Here is a 22,509-nt window from a genome sequence, read left to right on the forward strand (position 1 = left end):
AGCCATTCAGACACCACATATCTAAAATAAAATTCATCTGTTCTTTAAAACTTTCTCCCCTTAAGGGGTTAGTAGTGGTTTTTAATAATGTGGTTCATCAGAAAGGTGGAAAAATCCTAAGGTCCAGATGTGTTATGGATCCACATGACTATTGAAAACATTTAGGAAGAGATGTGGAGATAAAAACAGTAGAAGTAAATATTTTTAGGAAGATAGAAACGAAAATTGCTGGGCATTAGCTAGCAAGTATTTGTGGTCTAGCCAGAAGTATTAATGGCATTTTTAAAGTATTTGAATATCTGATGCTATTGAATGATGGTATAATGACATTCCCAGAGTTATTTAATATTGATATAAAATTCCAGCTTTTGCCCATTTAGTATGATATTGGCTGTGGGTTGGTCATAAATAGCTCTTATTATTTTGAGATACATTCCATCAATACCTAGTTTATTGAAAGTTTTTAGCATGAAGGGGTATTGAATTTTATTGAAGGCCTTTCCTGCATCTATTGAGATAATCATGTGGTTTTTGTCATTGGTTCTGTTTATGTGATGGATTACATTTATTTGGTATGTTGAACCAGCCTTGCATCCCAGGGATGAAGCCAACTTGATCGTGGTGGATAAGCTTTTTGATGTGCTGCTAGATTCGGTTTGCCAGTATTTTATTGAGGATTTTCACATTGATGATCATCAGGGATATTGGCCTGAAAATTTTGTTTTGGTTGTGTCTCTGCCAGGTTTTGGTATCAGGATTATGCTGGACTCATAAAATGAGTTAGGGAGGAGTCCCTCTTTTTCTATTGTTTGAAATAGTTTCAGAAGGAATGGTACCAGCTCCTCTTTGTACCTCTGGTAGAATTCAGCTGTGACTGTCTGGTCCTGAGCTTTTTTTAGTTGGTAGGCTATTAATTACTGCCTCAGTTTCATAACTTGTTATTGGTCTATTTAGGGATTAGATTTCTTCCTGGTTTAGTCTTGGGAGGGAGTATGTGTCCAGGAATTTATCCATTTCTTCTAGATTTTCTAGTTTATTTGCACAGAGGTGTTTATAGTACTCTCTGATGGTAGTTTGTATTTCTGGGGGATCAGTGGTGATATCCCCTTTATCATTTTTTATTGTGTCTGTTTGATTCTTCTCTCTTTTTGAAAACCCGCACAAGACAAGGATGCCCTCTCTCACCACTCCTATTCAACACAGTATTGGAAGTTCCAGCCAGGGCAATCAGGCAAGAGAAAGAAATAAAACGTATTCAAATAGGAACAGAGGAGGTCAAATTGTCTCTCTTTGCAGATGACATGATTGTATATTTAGAAAACCCTATCATCTCAGCCCCAAATCTCCTTAAGCTGATAAGCAATTTCAGCAAAGTCTCAGGATACAAAATCAATGTGCAAAAATCACAAGCATTCCTATACACCAATAATAGTCAAACAGAGAGTAAAATCATGAGTGAATTCCCATTCACAATTGCTACAAAGAGAATAAAATACCTAGGAATACAACTTACAAGGGATGTGAACCAATGCTCAAGGAAGTAAGAGAGGACACAAACAAATGGAAAAACATTCCATGTTCACAGATAGGAAGAATCAATATCGTGAAAATGGCCATACTGCCTGAAGTAATTTATAGATTCAATGCTATCCCCATCAAACTACCACTGACTTTCTTCACAGAATAAGAAAAAAACTACTTTACATTTCTATGGAACCAAAAAAGAGCCCATATAGCCAAGATAATCGTAAGCAAAAGAACAAAGCTGGAGGCATCACATTACCTGACTTCAAACTATACTACAAGGCTACAGTAACCAAAACAGCAGGTACTGGTACCAAAACAGATCTACAGACCAATGGAACAGAACAGAGGCCTCAGAAATAACGCCACACATCTACAATTATCTGATCTTTGACAAACCTGACAAAAACAAGCAATAGGGAAAGGATTCCCTATTTAACAAAGGGTGTTCAGAAAACTGGCTAGCCATATACAGAAAACTGAAACTGGACCCCTTCCTTACACCTTAAACAAAAATTAACACAAGATGGATTAAAGACTTAAACATGGGCTGGGTGTGGTGGCTCACACTTATCTTAATCACAGCACTTTGGGCGGCTGAGGTGAGCGGATCACGAGGTCAGGAGATTGAGACCATCCTGGCCAACATGGTGAAACCCCATCTCTAATAAAAATACAAAAAATTAGCTGGGCATGGTGGTGCACGCCTGTAGTCCCAGCTACTTGAGAGGCTGAGGCAGGAGAATATCTTGAACCTGGGAGGCAGAGGTTGCAGTGAGCCGAGATCATGCCACTGCACTCTAGCCTGGGCGACAGAGCGAGACTCCATCTCAAAAAAAACACTTGAATGTAAGACCTAAAACCATAAAAATCCTAGAAGAAAACCTAGGCAATACCATTCAGGACATAGGCATGAGCAAGGACTTCATGTCTAAAACACCAAAAGCAATGGTAACAAAAGCCAAAATTGACAAATGGGATCTAATTAAACTAAAGAGCTTCTGCACAGCAAAAGAAACTACCATCAGAGTGAACAGGCAACCTACAGAATGGGAGAAAATTTTTGCAACCTACTCATCTGACAAAGGGCTAATATCCAGAATCTACAATGAACTCAAACAAATTTACAAGAAAAAAAAATAACCCCATCAAAAAGTGGGCAAAGGATATGAACAGACACTTCTCAAAAGAAGACATTTATGCAGCCAAAAAACACATGAAAAAATGCTCACCATCACTGGCCATCAGAGAAATGCAAATCAAAACCACAACGAGATACCATCTCACACCAGTTAGAATGGCTATCATTAAAAAGTCAGGAAACAACAGGTGCTGGAGAGGATGTGGAGAAATAGGAACACTTTTACACTGTTGGTGGGACTGTAAACTAGTTCAACCATTGTGGAAGTCAGTGTGGCAATTCCTCAGGGATCTAGAACTAGAAATTCCATTTGACCCAGCAATCCCATTACTGGGTATATACCCAAAAGATTATAAATCATGCTGCTATAAAAACACATGCACACGTATGTTTACAGCGGCACTATTCACAATAGCAAAGACTTGGAACCAACCCAAATGTCCAACAATGATAGACTGGATTAAGAAAATGTGGCACATATACACCATGGAATACTATGCAGTCATAAAAAATGATGAGTTCATGTCCTTTGTAGGGACATGGATGAAGCTGGAAACCATCATTCTCAGCAAACTATCGCAAGGACAAAAAACCACACACCGCATGTTCTCACTCCTAGGTGGGAACTGAACAATGAGAACACATGGACACAGGAAGGGGAACATCATACACTGGGGACTGTTGTGGGGTGGGGGGAGGGGGAAGGGATAGCATTAGGGGAGATACCTAATGCTAAATGACGAGTTAATGGGTGCAACACACTAACATGGCACATGTATGCAACAAACCTGCACGCTGTGCACATGTACCCTAAAACTTGAAGCATAATAATAATTAAAAAAAAAAAGATAGGGAAGGGTCTGAAGGCAGCCTTGAAGATGCTAAGCTGGTTAGTCTCTCCCACATCCTACTAAACAGCTGCCAGGAAAAAATGGCAATTGGAGTAAAGCACCAATATCAGCTCCATGGCCCCCAAAACACAGTGGTGTCCAGGTAAAAACTGACCCAGGGAGGAACAGGGTGCCACCTTACATAGCACCTTTCACCAACAGGACATTCCATGCCTCCAACACATTCACTGAAGGACAGCTACAGTTATCACAATCAGCATCTTCAAGCAGGTGACAAAGACAAAGATGAGCAAAACAAAAATGAAAATTACCAAATATTTGAGTAAAAGCAACAGCATCAAAAAATGGCACCAAGTCCAACCAACTAAATAACTAACATCTGAGAAAACAGAATTCATAGAAGAATTGAGGGAGGAAGGTCTTTACAGTAAACCATACATATAGTTGTTATGGACTGCATTATTATGTCCCCCTGAATTTATATATTGAAGCTGTAACCCCTAGTACCTCAAAAATGTGATTGTATTTTGAAATGGGGCCTTTAAAGAGGTTAAGTAAGGTAAAATGAGGCTGTTAGTGTGGGCTGTAACACAATCTGAATGAAGATTAGGGCACACAAAGAGACACCAGACAAGTGCACACCCAGAGGGAAGATCAAGTGAAGAGGCAGCAAGAGATGGCATCTGAAGACAAGAAGAGAGGCCTCAGAGGAAATTAACTGTGCTGGCACCTTGATCTTGGGCTTCCAGCCTTCTGAACTGTGAGAAAATAAATTTCTGTTATTTCAGCCACCCAGCCTGTGATACTTTGTTCCTAGCAAACTAATACAATAGTGATATTCTCAGAAAGAAGTCATGAGAATATTACTACCAGGAAAAACAAACTAAATAGTTTGGAAATTTAGAATGTCAGTGTTAAAATTAATTTGTGTCAAGATCTATATCCCAGGGAAATAAAAAATAATAATTTTTTAAAAGTTATCCAGCTGGGCACAGTGGCTCATGCCTGTAATCCCAGAACTTTGAAAGGCTGAAGTTGGAAGATCATTTGAAGCCAGAAATTCAAGAGCAGCCTGGGCCACAAAGCAAGACACTGTCTCTACAAAAAATAAAAATGAAAATGAAAAATTACCCAGGCATGGTGGCATACGCTTGTAGTCCCAGCTGCTTGGGAGGCTGAGACAGTAGGATCGCTTGAGCCCAGGAGTTGGAGCCCGCACTGAAATATAAGCACACCACTGCACTACAGCCTAAGAGTCAGAGTGAGCCCTGTCTCTTAAAAAAATTAAAATTTACCTAAGAGAAGAGATACAGCTGAAGAATGAATTAGTGAGCTGGGAGATCAAGCTAGGCAATTCTCCTAAAATGCTGCGCAAAGAAAAGTGAAGAAAGCACAAAGGAAGAGCTAGAAGGCATGAAGGGTGCATCCAGGAGCTTCAGCAGCTGCCTGTAAGTGCTCCAGACTGAAAGCAGAGAAAATGGAAGACATGAGATGATAACTTAGAAGTCACTGAAGAAATTTCCTCAGAGCTGAAGAAACACATGAATCTTTTCATTCAAATGGACCATCATATGTCATGCAGAGTGAATAAAAGAAGCACAGTAAAACACATCCACGTGAAACTTCAAAATCCAGTGAAAAAGAAAATGCTAAACACTTCCAGTTGGGCAGGGGGTGGGGTGGCAATTATAAACTAATGAATGAAAATTAGATTACTGTCTGTAATCACAACAGCAACACTGGGTGCTAAGAAATGTTGGAATATTATATTCAAAATTCTCAAGAAAAATTCACATTGAACCTAGAATCCCATTTCCAGCCCAATTTCAAACACAAAATAAAGACATTTTCAGATATGCAAGGACTCAGAAAGCTTATTTGTTTACCCTTTCTGAAATAGTTTCTCAAGGATGTATTCCAAAAAAACTAAAGATAATGTATAATGAAGAGGAAGATATAGAATACAATAAATTGTAGAAAACAAAGAAAAAAGTAGCTATTTCAAAAGTTATTGATGTATTATTTTTATTTAATTACCTTTTATAAACAAAATTACAAGTGATCTCTCCATGATAGGTGTAGGGTTGGGCAAAGAGGACAAAAATGGGAACACTCTTCTCTTATTTGGGGATCCTGTTTACTAACTCTAGATTTCAACTGAAAAACATAAGCTTAAGTATTCATTTTTGAGAAATATATACACTTTGAAAGTCACTAAGAAAGGAAAATGAAGGATTTCCTTGAGAGTAGTAATTATACCATGTAACTGCTAATAAATGTCTGATGGAGTGAAGAAAATTTGTCTATAAAAGTAGCAGGGAACACTGACCCTTCTCAATTGTGCCTTCTATCCCTTGGCCATTAGTGTTGGGAGACAGTGCAGTAATCAAAAACACAGATGGGGCTCAGGTCCCAGCTTCCCATTCACTAGCTGTATGTCCTTACTCATGACAGTTACTATCTCGGAGCTCTGGTGTGTCCATTGTTAAAATGGAATTAATAAAATCTTGCAAAATTGCCATGTAGATAAATAAGTCAACCCTCCCTTGGTGACCAACCATCTGCACATACGGATAGTGTGATGGTTAATACTGAGTGTCAACTTAACAGGATTGAAGCATGCAAAGTATTGTTTCTAGGTGTGTCTGTGAGGGTGTTGCCAAAGGAGATTAACATTTGAGTCAGTAGACTTGGGAAAGGGAGATCCACCCTCAATCTGGGTGAGCACAATCTAATCAGCAGCCATGTGGCCAGAATAAAAAGCAGGCAGAAGAATGTGAAAGGACTAGACTGGCTGAGTCTTCTGGTCTCCATCTTTCTCCCGTGCTGGATGCTTCTTACCCTCAAACATGGAACTCCAAGTTTTTCCGCTTTGGGACTCTTGGACCTTTGACCACAGACTGAAGGCTGCACTGTTGGCTTCCCTACTTTTGAGGTTTTGGGACTTGGACTAGCTTCCTTGCTCCTCAGCTTGCAGATGGCCTATTGTGGGACCTCACCTTATGATTGTGTAAGTTAACACTCATTAATAAACTCATATATATATGTATATATGTATATCCTATTAGTTCTGTCCCTCTAGAGAACCCTGACTAATACAGACAGGAATATAGAGCAATGTCTAGACAGAGCCTGAGACCCTCCTCACCTCCAAAGCACCTTGTGTTTTTCTCTCCTTCCCCTTCTTTGCCCACCCTCTCCTTAGGAATTTTCAGCCAATCCATATCTTAGAAAGCTGCAGGAAGGAGTTGGCCTGATGGGCTTGCCACACTTGGGCCCCACTGCAGTTTCCCTGGAGCCTCACAGGGACTGCATCACAGTCCATGGGGCTCAATAATAAGCTCTTTCAGCATCAGCCTAGCTTCACCATTAACTGCTACCACATTGAGGCAAAGAACTGTGGTTTTCATGGCCTCCCCAAATCATGTCAGATCATTCCTACAAAAAAGTGGACTAGAAAGAAACAAACTAGGATTCATTTCTTAGTGCCAGAAGTAACATAATTACAGAGGAATGTTCTGGCTAATGTAAAAGTTGCTTTTTGGTATGTTGACCTAAGACCTATATTTGCTGTTTTGTTTTCAATGTTCTTCCTCACATGTCCTGTCTTTACCATTTCCAAGCCTAAGAACTGTGGGTTATCTATAATCAGTCATTAATGTTTTCGTTACCCTCAGTTAGTGAATACTCAAAGAAGCTGGAAATTCTCAAAGCTCTGGTAGTTGCTCAAGGAAAAGCCAACAAATAATAGGGTATAGAAAAGCCTCAAGTAAAACTAGATGGGTATTGTTGGATACCCATGACGTAAGGATACATAAAGTCTTTCATTTTGCTGAGTCAAAATGTGCCATCTAAACTACACAGCAACCATGCAGTTTATTAGCTCAAAAAAAAAAAAAAGAGGCCCTGGTCATTTAAATCTATGCCATTCATGTGTTTATACATATTTTTATATGCTTTATATAGGAAGTCTTTTAACTTTTTTTTATTTAAGCATAGGTAAAAGTTATATAACCAAAAAATTCGATTAACTCAAATACATGAGAATATTTGGGCAATCTTTTGGCTTACTGAATTTTCTAGTTAGTGGAGGATTTACCAAAGAGTTCTTTCAGCTTTCCACCTTTATTTTTCTTTTCCTTTTTTTTTTTTTTTTTTCAGACAGAGTCTTAATCTGTCGCCAGGCTGGAGTGTGCAGTGGCGCGATCTCGGCTCACTGCAACCTCTGCCTCCCAGGTTCAAGCGATTCTCCTGCCTCAGCCTCCCAAGTAGCTAGGACTACAGGCACGGGTGCCACCATGCCTGGCTAATTTTTTGTATTTTTAGTAGAGACGGAATTTCACCATGTTGGCCAGGATGGTCTCGATCTTTTGACCCCGTGATCCACCCACCTCGGCCTCCCAAAGTGCTGGGATTACAGGCATGAGCCACTGCGCCTGGCTCCACCTTTATTTTCTAACGATTTCTTTACCAAGTCTTCCCAGGTCCTTTACTTAGTACTTTTATCTCACCTAAGGTACATGACTTTTTAACCAATGAGTTCTTATTGTAAAAATGCCTCAGAAATATCATTCTGGCTGTCAATTTATTAAGTGATATGAATTCATGGGTTAACAATTTATGTCTTTTTCATAGAAAGTTAAATGTACAAGAAAATCTCCAGATTTCACCATGATATACAAATGCTTTAAAGTGAAGTTCAGGGAACTTGACCCCAAAATATGGCTCCCTAGTATAATGAGTATTTTGAACTAAAGGCCTTTAGAGATCAACAGATTTTAGAAAATACTTTTTCCCTATCTACATAAAGACCAGAGAGACCCATAAAGAGAGGAATTGTTTTCCTCCCCTACCTCTTGCCTCTCAATCCTCTGCCTCTCCCAAACACAAGCTGAAGTTCCCTCATCTGCCTAAAGTCTGGACCTACCAAAGAAGAAAACAATGACCTCTGGTCCCTTCCCTGAGTTTTCATTAACTGAACCCATATTGCAAGAAGGAAGACTAAAGTCTGTCAACAGACCTCAACAGACTTTTGTCACAAAACCTTGACTGCTCTGTGGGCCCAAGAGACCACTGTATGTTCTTCAAGCCCACTGATTTCCCCTAAAAATCATTTATTATCCCCCTAAAATTATCCACACTTCCCCATCTCCATTCCCCCTAAGAAATAGAGCATATAAACACCTGTATCCCATTGGAATATTGGACAATCACTCTGAGATTCCCTTCATGCACATAATAGTAATAAATCTGTGTGCCTTTTCTTTTATTAATCTAAATTTTTGTGAGTTGATTTTTCAGCAAACCTTCCAAGCTTTCCCTTCACCCATATAAAAAGTGTGTAACTTTTGGGTTACTATATTTCTGGCTCTTATTTTTTGAATGTCTTCCATAGGGGGTTTTCTTTGTCTTATAAAAATGTGGGGAAGCTGAAATGCAGGGAATCTGAAGCAATCATATGTTTTTGTTTTACCTCCTATGTGAAATACACAAGTAAAGTGGTTTCTCGACACGTACATCAAGGGCTGAATTCCAAAGGTATCCCAGTTGTCTGAGCATTCTCCCCTACCTATCAGTGTATTCCTTTCCTCTTCTTACTTTTCCATAAACCAAATGTTTTCATTTCTTATATTTATACTTCTGTGACTCTTAATAAAGATAGTAAAGCATAAACAATAAATGCCTGAAATGCAGTTTTTGTCTGACTTTGGACTTACTCCGTTGTTCAGTTTTTTTTGAAGATTTTTCCTGCCAACCTTCCACTCCACCCACCATCACCCCACCCCGGCCCCCTCCATTTGGTTCACTGACACCTTCCAAAACCTATTCCATTATCTAGCACTAATTACACTGCACCACAGAGGGAGAGGCTGTGGGCTCCAGAATCGGCAACCTCAATCTGAATCTCTGCTGCCCCACTGCGGGATTCTTAACCTCTCTGAGCCTCTATTCCTTTATCTGTAAAAGTGGAGATAATAGCAAAACTGGATAATCTGCTGGAAATATTTAAATGAGTTGACCTATGTGAAAGAAACTTACTTTCAATAGATACTTAGTAAATTCTAGTTTCTCTTCCCTAGTTTGAGGAATTTGGAAGGAGGAATAACAATGATTGTTGTCTATAAACTCATACCACTTTTCCACCGCACCCCTTTATCTTAACAATCTAAATGAAAGTTCAATGGCAGAGTACCAAAGAAAAGAAGCTAAAATGTTTATCTGAAAAAATCAGTAGACTTCTGCCAAATTTCCAGTCTCACAAAACCCAAGAATACTCTTCCCAAGAATTTCCAGTGCCCCTCCCCCAATCGCTAATAATAAAAACAACAATTCTGACATCTGTTTGCTGCTAGAATATACTGGTGGCTCAATCTTCAAAGAAAAATGTAATATAACCAAATATATTCAAATTAAAGTATAATTTAGAAGGTTTTTTTACACATCAGAAGGTATTTCAAGACCTTGCCCTTTCTCCATTTGTTAGTGGCAACACTTACTAGTTCCGGTTATTTTCACTGTCCACTGCTTTGGATCTGGATACTGGAAGTTTACTTCAGTAATACCTCCTGGAGGACCAAAAAGTGAGATAAACACAAATATCAGTATAATTGAATGAGGCAATACGGACAAACAACTGCAAAGAAGAGAGATACTCTATCATGTAGAATATTACATTCTCTGCTTCCCTTTTATGGACATTTTATTCTGCTACAGAATTCCAATCACTAGTTTAGCCACACTCTGAAAAGTCATTTTCCTTTTTGACTTGTAGTGGAGCCAATCAGTTTAGAAGCACTCAGGGAGGTATCTTATATACCATCTGGGACAAAGAAAATAAAGTATTTTTTCATTTCCTTAGCAGTTACAAATTTACCTAATGATATCATTCCAAATTGAGCAGAATATAAGGTTTGACTATTTTAATCATTTGGCAATTGTGGTCCAAGTCCTATTACAATATTAAGATACCCACAATTTAAATCACACATCATATGAAATAGTAATTTGCTTTAAAAATGCTGAATTTCTTGGCTCATGTTCTAAAAAGATATTATAGGAGACCAATTGCAACAAAAAAAATTATAGAACATGTGTGGAATAAAATATGTAAGGAATTTCCCTAGTTTATTTCCTTAAATGAGCCACACCATAAAAGTGGCTACAATGCACATATATATATATATATGTGTATATATATATATATATACATATATATATGTGTATATATATATATATATACATATATATATGTGTATATATATATATATACACATATATATATATATGTGTATATATATATATATATATACATATATATATCCCTGAGCCCTCATAATTGTTAGATTGCTAGACTAGCTTTGCTATGAAAAAGCTGAGGAACTCCAGCTGGAGCCATTCCTTTCCCCAGTTATTACTGAAGGTTATATTTAATTATCTAGCTGAGCTGCTGTAATTAGCATCAACAAAGCTCTGTGCCATAATGACTTGATATATAAACTTTTGGGAAGCCCATTACAATTCAGATGGACCTTCTGAAATGTAGCATTCCACCTGATGGCTAATCCCAGATATTAACGTCCATTCGATTTCCATTCACCCCTTCTAATGTGTTTGTGTACTGCTTGCTGACAACTGTAGTATGTTTGTAGTACAAACAGTACTTTGCATTTTTGAATTTGGGGTCTAAATCTGTTCAGGCTCTCTCATGTGGCTGGAATGTTGGCATGGCTCAGAAAACAAAAGTCAACTTAAAAAAAAGTTGGTTCCTCCAGGAAGAGAGATGGCTATCAAGCTTGACAAATGCACTGTAATGTGAACAGGGCAGCAGGGTTAATTCTATTAAGTGATTGCTATAGGCCTTTGCTTGTCTTGGACTTTTGGCCTTTTGCTGCAAACAGGGTGGGCCTTGTTAAACTGCCAAGTTGACAATTTTATATCCAAAGGCTTTTGACAGTTTTATATCCAAGGCTTTGCTTTTCTGTTGTGATTTTTCAACAGGAAAGCTCAAAGTGCTCTGGGGATTTTCATCTCCGAGTCCATGATAACACTTAGAAAACTCAATAGATCGTTGTTTGCTGAATCTGAGCATAAAAATTAGGTTCTAAGAGAAAGAAAAATCATTTTATAAAAACATAGATTTGGATATCACAGTGTGCTCTGCTAATTTCTTTTGGCTGGTGCTTTTTGTTGTTGTTGTTTAAAGTTTACATGGGATCTCTGTTTCCACTGAACCATCTCAGACACTGAAACACAAAGCTCGGTTACAACCTAATCCGCAATGTGGGGTTATCTTCCTACTGTTGGGGCATTTTCCAACTGGGTAAGGATCTGAGCACTATAGAGATGTATACTGAGCTCTTATATTACCTTGTCTGTATCAGACTTAACTGAGACACAGATAAGTTAAAAAGTAGCCCGCAAATCCTAGGACCTAGCACCCTACAATCTAAGAGCTAAAATCATTGTCTCTTGGACATAAATCAGCAAACTTCATTCAGCACATGTTAAGTACCTGCCATATGTTACCCCTCTACTAACCATGTGTTACATACTGTGAAAAAAAAAAAAGAAGTCACAGTTGAAGGTTTCTAGAAGGTTTCTAAAAGTTACCTGATCTGCCAATCATCTCCATCAGAACCCTCAGGTAAGCTTGTGTATTAAGCAGATTCCTGAATCCCACCCCAGATCTACTTGATTGGAGGAGGGGGCTAAATTTGCATTTTTTTATAAGCTTCTCCCAAATGATGCTTATGAGTAATGTTTGAGAACTATTCTAGACTCAGGATTCTCAAACCTGGCTGCACATTTGAATCACCTAGTGAATTTAAGACCACCAATGACCTAGTACCACAGCAGACCAATTAAATCAGACCCTCTGGGGTAAGGGGGAGCCTGAGCATCAGTCATTGTTGTTGTTGTTGCTGCTGTTGTTGTTGTCGTTGTTAAGTCCACATGTGACTCTAATGGGCATCCAAGGCTGTGAACCATGGTTCTAGACTTTAGGTTCTATCAGAATTTACGACAGGAAGAAATCACTTCTATCTGAAGTGGTCAGATACTACCTTTGATTTCCTCTCATATCTTGCAAAAGACTTCATGTTCCCTTTGAAAAGTGTGTGTGTATGAATTTGTTATTGTTTTAAAAATTACATATTTATATAGCACCCATGCAAGAAACAATTTTTACAGATAGCACATAATTTCATTTGTCTTCAATTCATCTACTGTAATGTAATCAGAAGAAAAACGTATTAGTATTCCAATTATAGATAAAGCAAAAGATTAGTACTTTGCCTGAGATCACACAACAAATTCATTCTAAAATTCTGATTTCACTGGAGTTGCTTCCCAGAAATAAAAAAAGAGAGAGAGAGATAGAGAGTCTTTGAACAGTCCTAGTTGAAATGTAGCCTATTCAATACTAAAAATTATTCAAATAAGTAGTCCATCCACACTCCATAATGGACAGTCTTCCTCTTGGCTTTTTTGTTGTTGTTATTATAAAGAAGGGAATATCCTAAAGGGTCAATAATCCTCCTTCTATTTCTCCATTTTTCTGTCTCCATAAGGCAACATCACTGAATGTATTAATAGGCTTGCTCAGTTAGGGTTTTTAATCCCTCCCAGTTTGCCCAGAATGTTCTCAGTTTTAGTACTGAAAGTCCTGTGCCCAGTTAACCCGTCTCGGGCAAACCTGGACAGTCCCTATCAGCAGTGGAAATAAACACTGCTTTGAAGATCTATGCAGGAATGGGAGTTTAAGGTTAGTTAGGAAGATCAGCCAGGCCAGCAATGGGCAGGGAGTGGGACAATCTAAAGATCCATGAAGGTGGGCAGACTTGGCTTCAGGCTTTGAAGTCTAGCTGGGAAGGCACAGTGCATGACCCAGGGAAGAGGCTCTCAAACTTGAGTGTGTATTACAATCCCCTGGAAGGCTTGTTAGAACACAAATTGCTGGGCACCACCTCCAGAGTTCCTGATTCAGTAGGTCTGGAGAGAGGCCTAGAATTTGCATTTCTAACACATTCCCATGTAATGCTGATGCTGTTGGTCCCAGGATCACGCCTTGAGAACCACTGCTCTAGGTGCTAGTCTAGACTTTCAGCTGAGCATAAGTAATAGGTGTGAAGGTGATGTCTTGGCACCAGGGAGCTAGCAGGCCACATTAGGCAGAGATATGAGCTAGGGACCAAAGGCAGGACTCAAAGCACTGAGCAAATGTGAGCTAACATGGCAGGACCAGGCTAAGAGGATCTGGAGTACTAGGCAGATAAACAAAACAGGAGCTCCATCTTAAAGAAGTATGACCAAGATCTTTCTACTGGATGTGGGTGCAAGGTGTGGTGTTGGCCTTAGGAACAAGGCAAAATTCAATGCGTAAGCAATCATTGAGGAGCACAGACTTAATGGTCAGTCACTGGAGTTCCTGAATTAGGAATTTTAAAGATCCCCTGACAACCATAAAAGTTGGGTGACCAACTATTCTAGTTTTCCCAGGAATTTCCCTACTTCAGCACTGAAAGTGCAGGGCCTAGAAACCCCTCAGTCCTAAGACATCTGGTCACCCTAATTGTGCTCTTAGAAGACTACAGCCTAGATCCACCTACATCTCTGGGTCAGTTGGCTCCAGCCATAAGGAAAGAAAGCACACATGAGAAGAGGAGGAGCCAGCTGGAAAACGAGGCAGAGAGCCAGGATGCTCATTGCAACCTATAGCCTTCAAGAGAGGATAAAAGGGCACCCAGAAATATTGTCTATAAATGCTGAAATGCATTTGCTTTAAATGGGCAAAACACGTTAAATGACTCCTCAGGCCTGCAGTTTTTCTAAACTCATGAAAGTGGAAAAGTTCAGCACAAACAGAACCATCCAGACACCCCGTAGATGGAAGTCTCTCTCACTGCCTTTTGACAATCATCACACACACTTAAGATCTCATTGTAAGTATAGCCTTAAAGAGCCCTGATAAGTACACGTCAGTAGGGGAACTAAAACCCACTTGTAAATATTAGCAGAGTCTCCCATGTTCTTTTGGTTTCCCTTCACACACAAAAATAAGCTAAGTGGAATGAACACACAGTTCAAAATGACTAAAACACTAAAGGACATTTAAATCTGGGGAAAGAATCTCTCTGTTGGGAATGTGGATTTCACCTAAGATCCTTAGTGTCATTCCCAGCATGCCAGAGTTATTTCAAATCTCTTTCATAACCAAATATTAATATTCCACCAGAATGGGGAGCATGAGGGCCACTATTGACAGGAACACAGCCTACTAATCATGAGAGATGTTTAAGATGTTCTTCACTAACGTTATCCACAGACTGTATAAAAATAATAACAGAAAACATTTAACAGTAACAAGGATCATCACCAGGGAAAGTACCTAAACCATCACAAAATCCGAAAGCAAACACTGAACTAATCCATCCTCCCAGCAACTAACTCCTGCAAAATGCTGCTTATGTAGAAATAATCTTCTCAATCACACTTAAAATATTCACTATGATAATGAACTTTAGCCGCAGTGAATTGAGTGTCCCAATGTGCTGAGTCTTCATGATCAAGGAGAATCTGGCATAACCAGCATCTTCAAAATGCAAGTACCCTATGTCCTTCTGGAATGAGCCATGTCATCCAGTAAGTAGGCTGAAACAGAGGGATCGGACGAGGAGACTCTCCCAGAGCTGAAGTGGGAGTTCAGAGCAGAGTGGAGAAGATTGAAAATCTCCCAGATAACCTGGGAGAAAATGCCAGAAGAAACAGGAATTTGCCCATCCATTCAATCTTTCATTCAACAGATAGTTATGATGTGCCATCTCAATGCCAGACCCCATGCTAGGCAGAAAGGCTACAAAGTCTAATGGAACTGCTTTATAGGTATTTGTAATCAAATAGAACAAGCAGACAAATTAACAAGTAATTGCAGTACCTCTAAGACGTTTTATAATAAAAGGATATATGCAACCTCAGAGAAGCACAGATGAGAGAGAATTTTCCCCAGCCTTGTATTATTCTCAGTGCAACTAACTGTCTTTGATACCACAGTTAAGTCCTTCCTTCTCAGAAGCTTCTTCTTTGAGTCACTTTTGGGAAAAAAATAATTATTGCTTTTCTGAGAGATCAGAGTCTCATCAAATGTTATTGTGAGTCTAAGACTGTCAACAGCTACCATTTAGTGATACCTACTATGTGCCAGGCACTACACTGAGTGTTTTGCACACATTACTCCACTCAATCCTCAGCCCTGCGTAACAAGCAGCATGCTCTCTCCACTTTAGAAATCAAGGGGAAATGAATCACAGTGGGATTAACTAGTTTACCCTCAGTCTGTCAATGATGGGGCAAGGAAGTGAACACAGACAGTCCACTTCATGTTCAAGATCTTAACCACTATGTTGAAATCACTTATGTAGTGAACTATTAGAATGTCTATATTGATTATTTGTATTCTACTGTTATAATTGCATGCATCTAGTTTTTGCTTTGATGAGTTCTTACAAGAAATTGCATGCTGCTTTTAATACTTCCTTATTTGAGTTGATAATTTGCAACCATTTTATTTGAACCTATCTCTGTGGGACTTAACCACAACAGCTGCAATTTATTGAAAACTTGCTCTGAGCCAGTATATATCATCTCTGTCAATTCCCATAGTTCTCTGAGGGGTATGTATGTAGGTATGTGCGTATACTTATATTCTTATATATGTATATGTAATGTAGAGTATCAGGTAACTTACCCCTTGTAGCTCAGGCTACAAGTCCTCCACTAGCATAGGCTTTTCTAAGGTTCCAGAAAGGGTTCTTAGAAACATGTTTGCATGGTCATACATTTTCTTATCTATTTTTGAAAGAGTATTTCGAAACTGATATAAGCGTAAGACCCACAAAGCCTGCAGACCACAGGTGATGGAAACAGGATTTGTGTGCAGATGTGCCCAACTCCAAGGGTTTAAAACCCCGTGACACAGTAAGTAAGGAGGAAGGGGTGGAGCAGTGGGATTTAGATGCACATGTTGGGCTTATCATGAGAGATTTCAAGCTAAGGAAAGAGGGGAGTTGATTTGAGGGGCTTTTCTCCTCTAAAGTGACCTTGAAGCCCTCATTTTAATGCTTCATGTGCCAACAAGAAGTAGAGAATGTAGGTAACTCTAATACGAATGAGGCTCTAAGAACTACTAGGTGAACACTCATAATAGTGGCACCAGTTCTGAACAACATATTTGTAAATAAATTGAAGCAGCCTTCAGTTTTTTCTAAACTAAGAAGCTACTAGACACTAAGCAGGTCAAACAGACCAAAGGCACTTTGGTGACACTTAGCTTAGGTAGCCCTTCGACTGCCAATCCATCATTATCTGAAAGTTCTGCATTGACCAACTGCTGTCAGAAAATGTTCCCTTTCTTCCAGAAATTCCATGCCAGCTCACCTTCCAAAAGTTTCCAGTGGGCTTGTTGATCTTTCACCCAAATAGCCACCTAACACTTTACGAATATCCATCTCTGTAAAGAAACTGGCTCAGCTGCAACAACCTGTTTTTTTTTTAATTCATTAAGCCTTAGAATAGCATCTTTCTTTGTAAAATATAAATGCAATATTTAATAAAACTATATATACAGTGATCATTATAAGCAGGGAGAGGACAGGCTGAAAATGAGTGATGTTAACAAGAGCTTTAACAATTTTTAATAGACCTGCATTCCTTTACATTCCTGGTGTTTCTCAAACTTTAGTGGGTTTAAAGTTCATCTGGGGATTTATAAAAATTGCTGACTTCAAGGGCTCCTCTTAAAATTTCTAATTCTGAAGGCCTGGAGGGATCCTCAACAATCTTCATTTTTAACGATTTTGATGAAGATGGACTGCAGCTGTCTCTTGAGAAATGCTTCTTTAGAACAAGTGAAATTGCTAATTACACAGTAAGCACTTAGTCATCTACCATTACCCAAGTCTTGTTAGTTGTGAGTTGCCCCTTGGTATCTGCTAAGGTTTGAATGTGTCCCTCAGAAAGCATATGTTGGAAACTTAACCTTTAATGCAACAGTGTTTGTTGGGAGGTAGGTTCTAATGAGAAGTAATTAGAACATGAGGGCTCTGCATTTATGAATAGATGAGTGTGTGGAAGTAGGTTCCTTATAAAAGAATAAGGTCAGTCACCTTTCCTCTCTCCCATCCTCTTTTTGCCCTCTGACATCCTATGCCTTTCACCATGAGATGACACAGAAAGAAGGTCCCTGATAGATACCAGTGCTTCAATCTTGGACTTCCCAACTAAAGAACTATGAACCAATAAATTTCTGTTCATTATAAATTATCCAGTCTCAGGTATTCTGTTACAGCTGCACAAAACAGACTAAGGCAGTATGCCATTCTCAGCTGCAGCAATTCTTTTTAAGAAAAAACTCCATGGATTTTAAGACATCTGGGTAGGGAGAGTTAATTATGTCCTCTCAAAGAGGTATTTTCCCTAGACCAATTAGTTTACAAGAACATACACTCTGTTTCTAAAACTTTGGAAAACAAAGATGTGGTTCATATCAGAGTGAAAATTTCATTGATACCCATTATAATGAACGTGTTTCATTTTGGCAAACTGTCATGAAATGTCCTGTTCATTTGGAGAAAATTCCTGGAAAGATGGTAGGCAGAGGTCCCAACTCCCAATACGGAATCCTAAGAGGGAGAAGATCTGTCTGCTCCCAGTCAGAGAAGGGTGGGTTCTTCCTACACTAAGATCTTAGCCACATTTTGTCTCCCTGAATTCTTGTCAGAGACTAGTCCTCCAGGCTGAGAGTATATCTTATATCTGTATAATTAGATAACAATTATGTTATCTAAAACTGAGAACCCTGGGTATGGTACATCCAAACACTTACAGCAGAAAATATTTGACATGGTTTGGCTCTGTGTCCCCACTCAAATCTCATGTCAAACTGTAATTCCCAATGTTGGGGGAGGGATCTGGTGGGAGGTAATTGGATCATGGGGGCAGATTTCTCCCTTGCTCTTGCGATAGTAAGTTCTCACGAGATCTGATAAATGTTTAAAGGTGTGTGGCACTTCCCCCCCTTCACTCTCTCTCTCTTTCTACCATGGTGAGACGTGCTTGCTTCCCCTTCACCTTCTGCCATGATGGTAAGTTTCCTGAGACCTTCCAGCCATGCTTCCTGTACAGCCTATGGAACTGTGAGTCAATTAAACCTCTTTCTTCATAAATTATCCAGGTCAGGTAGTTCTTTATAGCAGTGTGAGAACAGACTCTACAATATCTTCAAAATGTTGCTTATTTTTTAAAAAAATGTATGGATGGACGCCAGGCGCGTGGCTCACGCCTGTAATCCCAGCACTTTGGGAGACCAAGGTGGGCAGATCACAAGGTCAAGAGATCGAGACCATTCTGGCTAACATGGTGAAACACTGTCTCTACTAAAAATACAAAAAATTAGCCGGGCATGGTGGCAGGCGCATGCAATCCCAGCTACTTGGGAGGCTGAGGCAGGAGAATCGCTTGAACCCTGGAGGAGGAAGTTGCAGTGAGCCGAGTTCGTGCCACTGCACTCCAGCCTGGGTGACAGAGCAAGACTCCATCTTAAAAAAAAAAAAAAAAAAGGATGGGTATCAGAAAGAATAGAAGGTGAAAGGAAGAAAGGAAATGGAAAATTAGTATTCTATCCATCTGTGGAAAATTTTTAAAAATATGTATTGTCTTTTATTCTGATTTCTTCTGGATTCCACTTTGTAGATTTATGAGCCCAGGACCACTGGTATTCAGTAAAGGAGTAGAAATCAATTTGTAGGGGCAGGAGGGATGCCATGTGTCATAGCTACGCAAACAGAAGAAACTTAGTGATTAAAACTCACAAAAAAGAACAGTATTAGCTGGGAGCTATGGCTCATGCTTATAATCCCAGCACTTTGGGAGGCCGAGGTGGGTGGATCACTTGAGGTCAGCAGTTCAAGACCAGCCTGGCCAAGATGGCGAAACCCCCGTCTCTACTAAAAATACAAAAATTAGCTGGGCGTGGTAGCGGGCGCCTGTAATCCCAGCTGCTCAGGAGGCTGAGGCAGGAGAATCACTTGAACCTGGGAGGCAGAGTTGCAGGGAGCCAAGAACATGCCACTGTACTCCAGCCTGGGTGACAGAGCGAGACTCTATCTCAAAAAAAAAAAAAAGAAAGAAAGAAAGAAAGAACAGTATCACCTTTCAAACAGTGATGGGTCCCTAATACCTATATGCTGAGTATTGTCACACTCATGTTCTATAGCTGTTTGTATTCTGTGTCATTTTTACTATACGTACACAAGACAGAAAACAAAAAACACTGTTTAATTCAGATTTTGTAAGGTATATAGTATAACTATTTACTAAAATATCATATTTGTAGGAGGTGAAAGTTAATATACTAGCAAACTGCTAAAGAGAATTAACTATTTTTTTAACAAGGAATGTATATTTATGTAGCACTCTCAGACTTTAAAAGCACCATTACTGTACATAAAGCTTTTTGATTTGCAGTTTTTCATCATAAACCCAACAGAGCAGAGCCCAGACACCAGGCATTTTTCCCTGGAGTCACTCTGCCTTATTATCAGGACTGGACTTAAGTATCCTTCCCTGGAAAGGGCAAAAGATCTCACATTGTAGGGCAAATATGCTTGAGGCAGTACAAAGAGGCACAGTCATGTTTCAGGATGTGGTTTTAGCCAAAGGTGATACAATCACAAAGCTGGGTTGAGAGAGGAAATAACAATCAGGAGCAGTCTTGAGTGTGTCTCTGTTACCTGGAGTCTTCTTGTTCTTCTCTCTACCTCTCCAAGAGTCTCCATTACCATTGATGTAAATAATTAGTAATAAGAGCCAGAAGCAAAAATGTTGAAATACTTTAACTCTTTTGAACACAAATTTAATAGCAGTAGTAAACTAACAAATGAATCATTGAATTGAGGGTAGATTCTGCTGCAACAAAGAACTTGTATTATGATATAAATTGAGAAGACTGTTCTGATCTAGCTCCTCCTGTATTCAGAGTTAAAACTCTCTCTAAACATCATGTTCCACCTAAGAACCATTAACTCTCCCATTCTCACAACCTGTGTGACAAATACTCATACTCTAAATATTTGGCTTATCTCACTTATCCATTGCTAGAGGATTTAACATACAAGTGTTGCCCTACATACAGACTACTAAGTTAACCATAACCATTCGTGTATTGATACGTATGATCAAACAGCAATGATGAATTGAGTGCCTGCTCTGAAGGAACTCAAATTCAGATTCAGCTAATATTTCTGGAGTAACACCCATGCACTAGGTATTGAGCTAAAGACTTTGTCTTATTTAGGTGCCTATCATGTGCTAGGTGTTGAACTAGTTACTTTAACACATTATCTCATTTGGTCTTCATAACAACCTAGTAGGTAGGCATTTTTTATTTTATAGATAGGAGACTAACACTCAGAAAAGGTGAGTGACTTGCCTGAAGTCATAAAATTAGTCAAGACTTAAAACTGGCTTTTTGGTCCTGAGTCTTCTCTCTGGCTCTTTCTAATTGGTAGTATTGTCTGTCTTAGGTCCACGCTTTTACTATCCTCTTCTATGTAAAAGAATATCTGATCAGAAAGAAACAAAGCCACTTATAGTTTGATTAGAAAGAAATAAAACCACACAGAATTTTAGCCAGCTTTGTCTATGGGCTGATAGCTTTGCACACACAAGGCCAAGCAACCACAGGCTCCAGAGATGTGATGTGGAGATGTGCCAAGTGGCAGGTGACATCACATCTTTTCATTCCTAGAAGTACTGTGCCCTAATAATTTTACAGCAGAGACATAAACAGATGGATGTGACAAATCCAGTAATGGCAGTTACATAATCTCAAGATCTTTCTCAATGACTCTAAGAACATGTCCAAGACCAAGAATGACTTACCAGGTACATGCCAGTGCTTTAACTAAACAGAAACTATTTTTCAACTAAACAAACATAAATTATATTATCCCTCCTTTTTGGCTCTACCATTTTGAAATTTCTAACTTTGTGAGGTTTTTAACTTAAAAATGTTTTTCCAAATTTATGGAAAGAGGCCACATATGCCCATGTTTAGGGAAAAGTATGGACTTCGGAGTTACAAGCTCAGGTTTGGACAAGGCCAGGCAAGGTTGGACTGAATCCTGCCTCTATCGTTTTCTCACTACATTTGCAGTGAGTCACTAAATTTTTTTAAGTCTCTGCTTCCTCATCTGTAAAATGGGTATAGCAACGATATCTACCTGTGCAGAAAAGAGTTAACTCAGCAGGGCTGAATTGTTCAAACCTTGCACATTCCCAAGAAAGGCCTGTTTTCATGACTGCTCTTTGACCAGCTTCTGGGAATTAAACTGTTAGAATGTTCCAAGAACTAAGAGTATTTTTCTCACATGGGTTCTTGAGCCATACTATACCAGTTTGTCTGGATACTTGTGCGACGTGGTTTATGCTTGCTTCTGGGAGCCTGGAGCTTCAATGGCACAAGTCATGTGCCTATGTGAATGATCCCCAATAAAAACCCTAGACTCGCTCAATCATGGCAGATGGGAGGTAGGACTAGATTGCAACTCCAGACAGAGCAGTGTGCAAAGTCTTGCATTGTGAATTTTAGCTCCAGATCAACTGCAAGAACAAACCAGCAATCCTGAGAGGACCCACAGACCCTCTGAAGGAAGCAGACAGCTCCTACAGGACCTGGGAGACCCCCAAAACTGTGAGTGCCCCAACCTTGGAAGCAGAAAACGGAGACCCTCCTTTCCTGAACTCACACTCCCACTGGAGAAGCTGAAGGTCTGTTTGCAGGAGAATTTTCTTACTTTACCTGAAGCTGAGTCAATCTAGAGAGCTGAGTGAAATTCAGGGGCAGAGGAAGTGGCAGAAAGGCTCTGGGAACTCACTGGGTGCCCTAGCAGGCCATTCCTGCCTGTCACCACAGGGATCCAACAGGAGAGAAGCAGGGGA

At 39.4% G+C, this 22,509-nt stretch overlaps 1 protein-coding gene across 6 annotated transcripts in view; it reads right to left on the bottom strand.

The window, feature by feature from the left end:
- The window catches only part of N6AMT1 (N-6 adenine-specific DNA methyltransferase 1), a 302,573-nt gene that overhangs the window by 229,864 nt on the left and 50,200 nt on the right, over positions 1-22,509 (bottom strand). For all 6 annotated transcript variants that reach the window (XR_010111110.1, XR_010111108.1, XR_008622442.2 and 3 more), the window contains one exon: positions 10,014-10,082. The gene's annotated coding sequence lies outside the window, so the exon portion shown is untranslated. The remainder of the gene's footprint in view (positions 1-10,013; positions 10,083-22,509) is intronic.

This window comes from Pan paniscus, chromosome 22, assembly GCF_029289425.2.
Source record: "Pan paniscus chromosome 22, NHGRI_mPanPan1-v2.0_pri, whole genome shotgun sequence".
In the NCBI taxonomy this organism is placed as follows: Eukaryota; Metazoa; Chordata; class Mammalia; order Primates; family Hominidae; genus Pan; species Pan paniscus.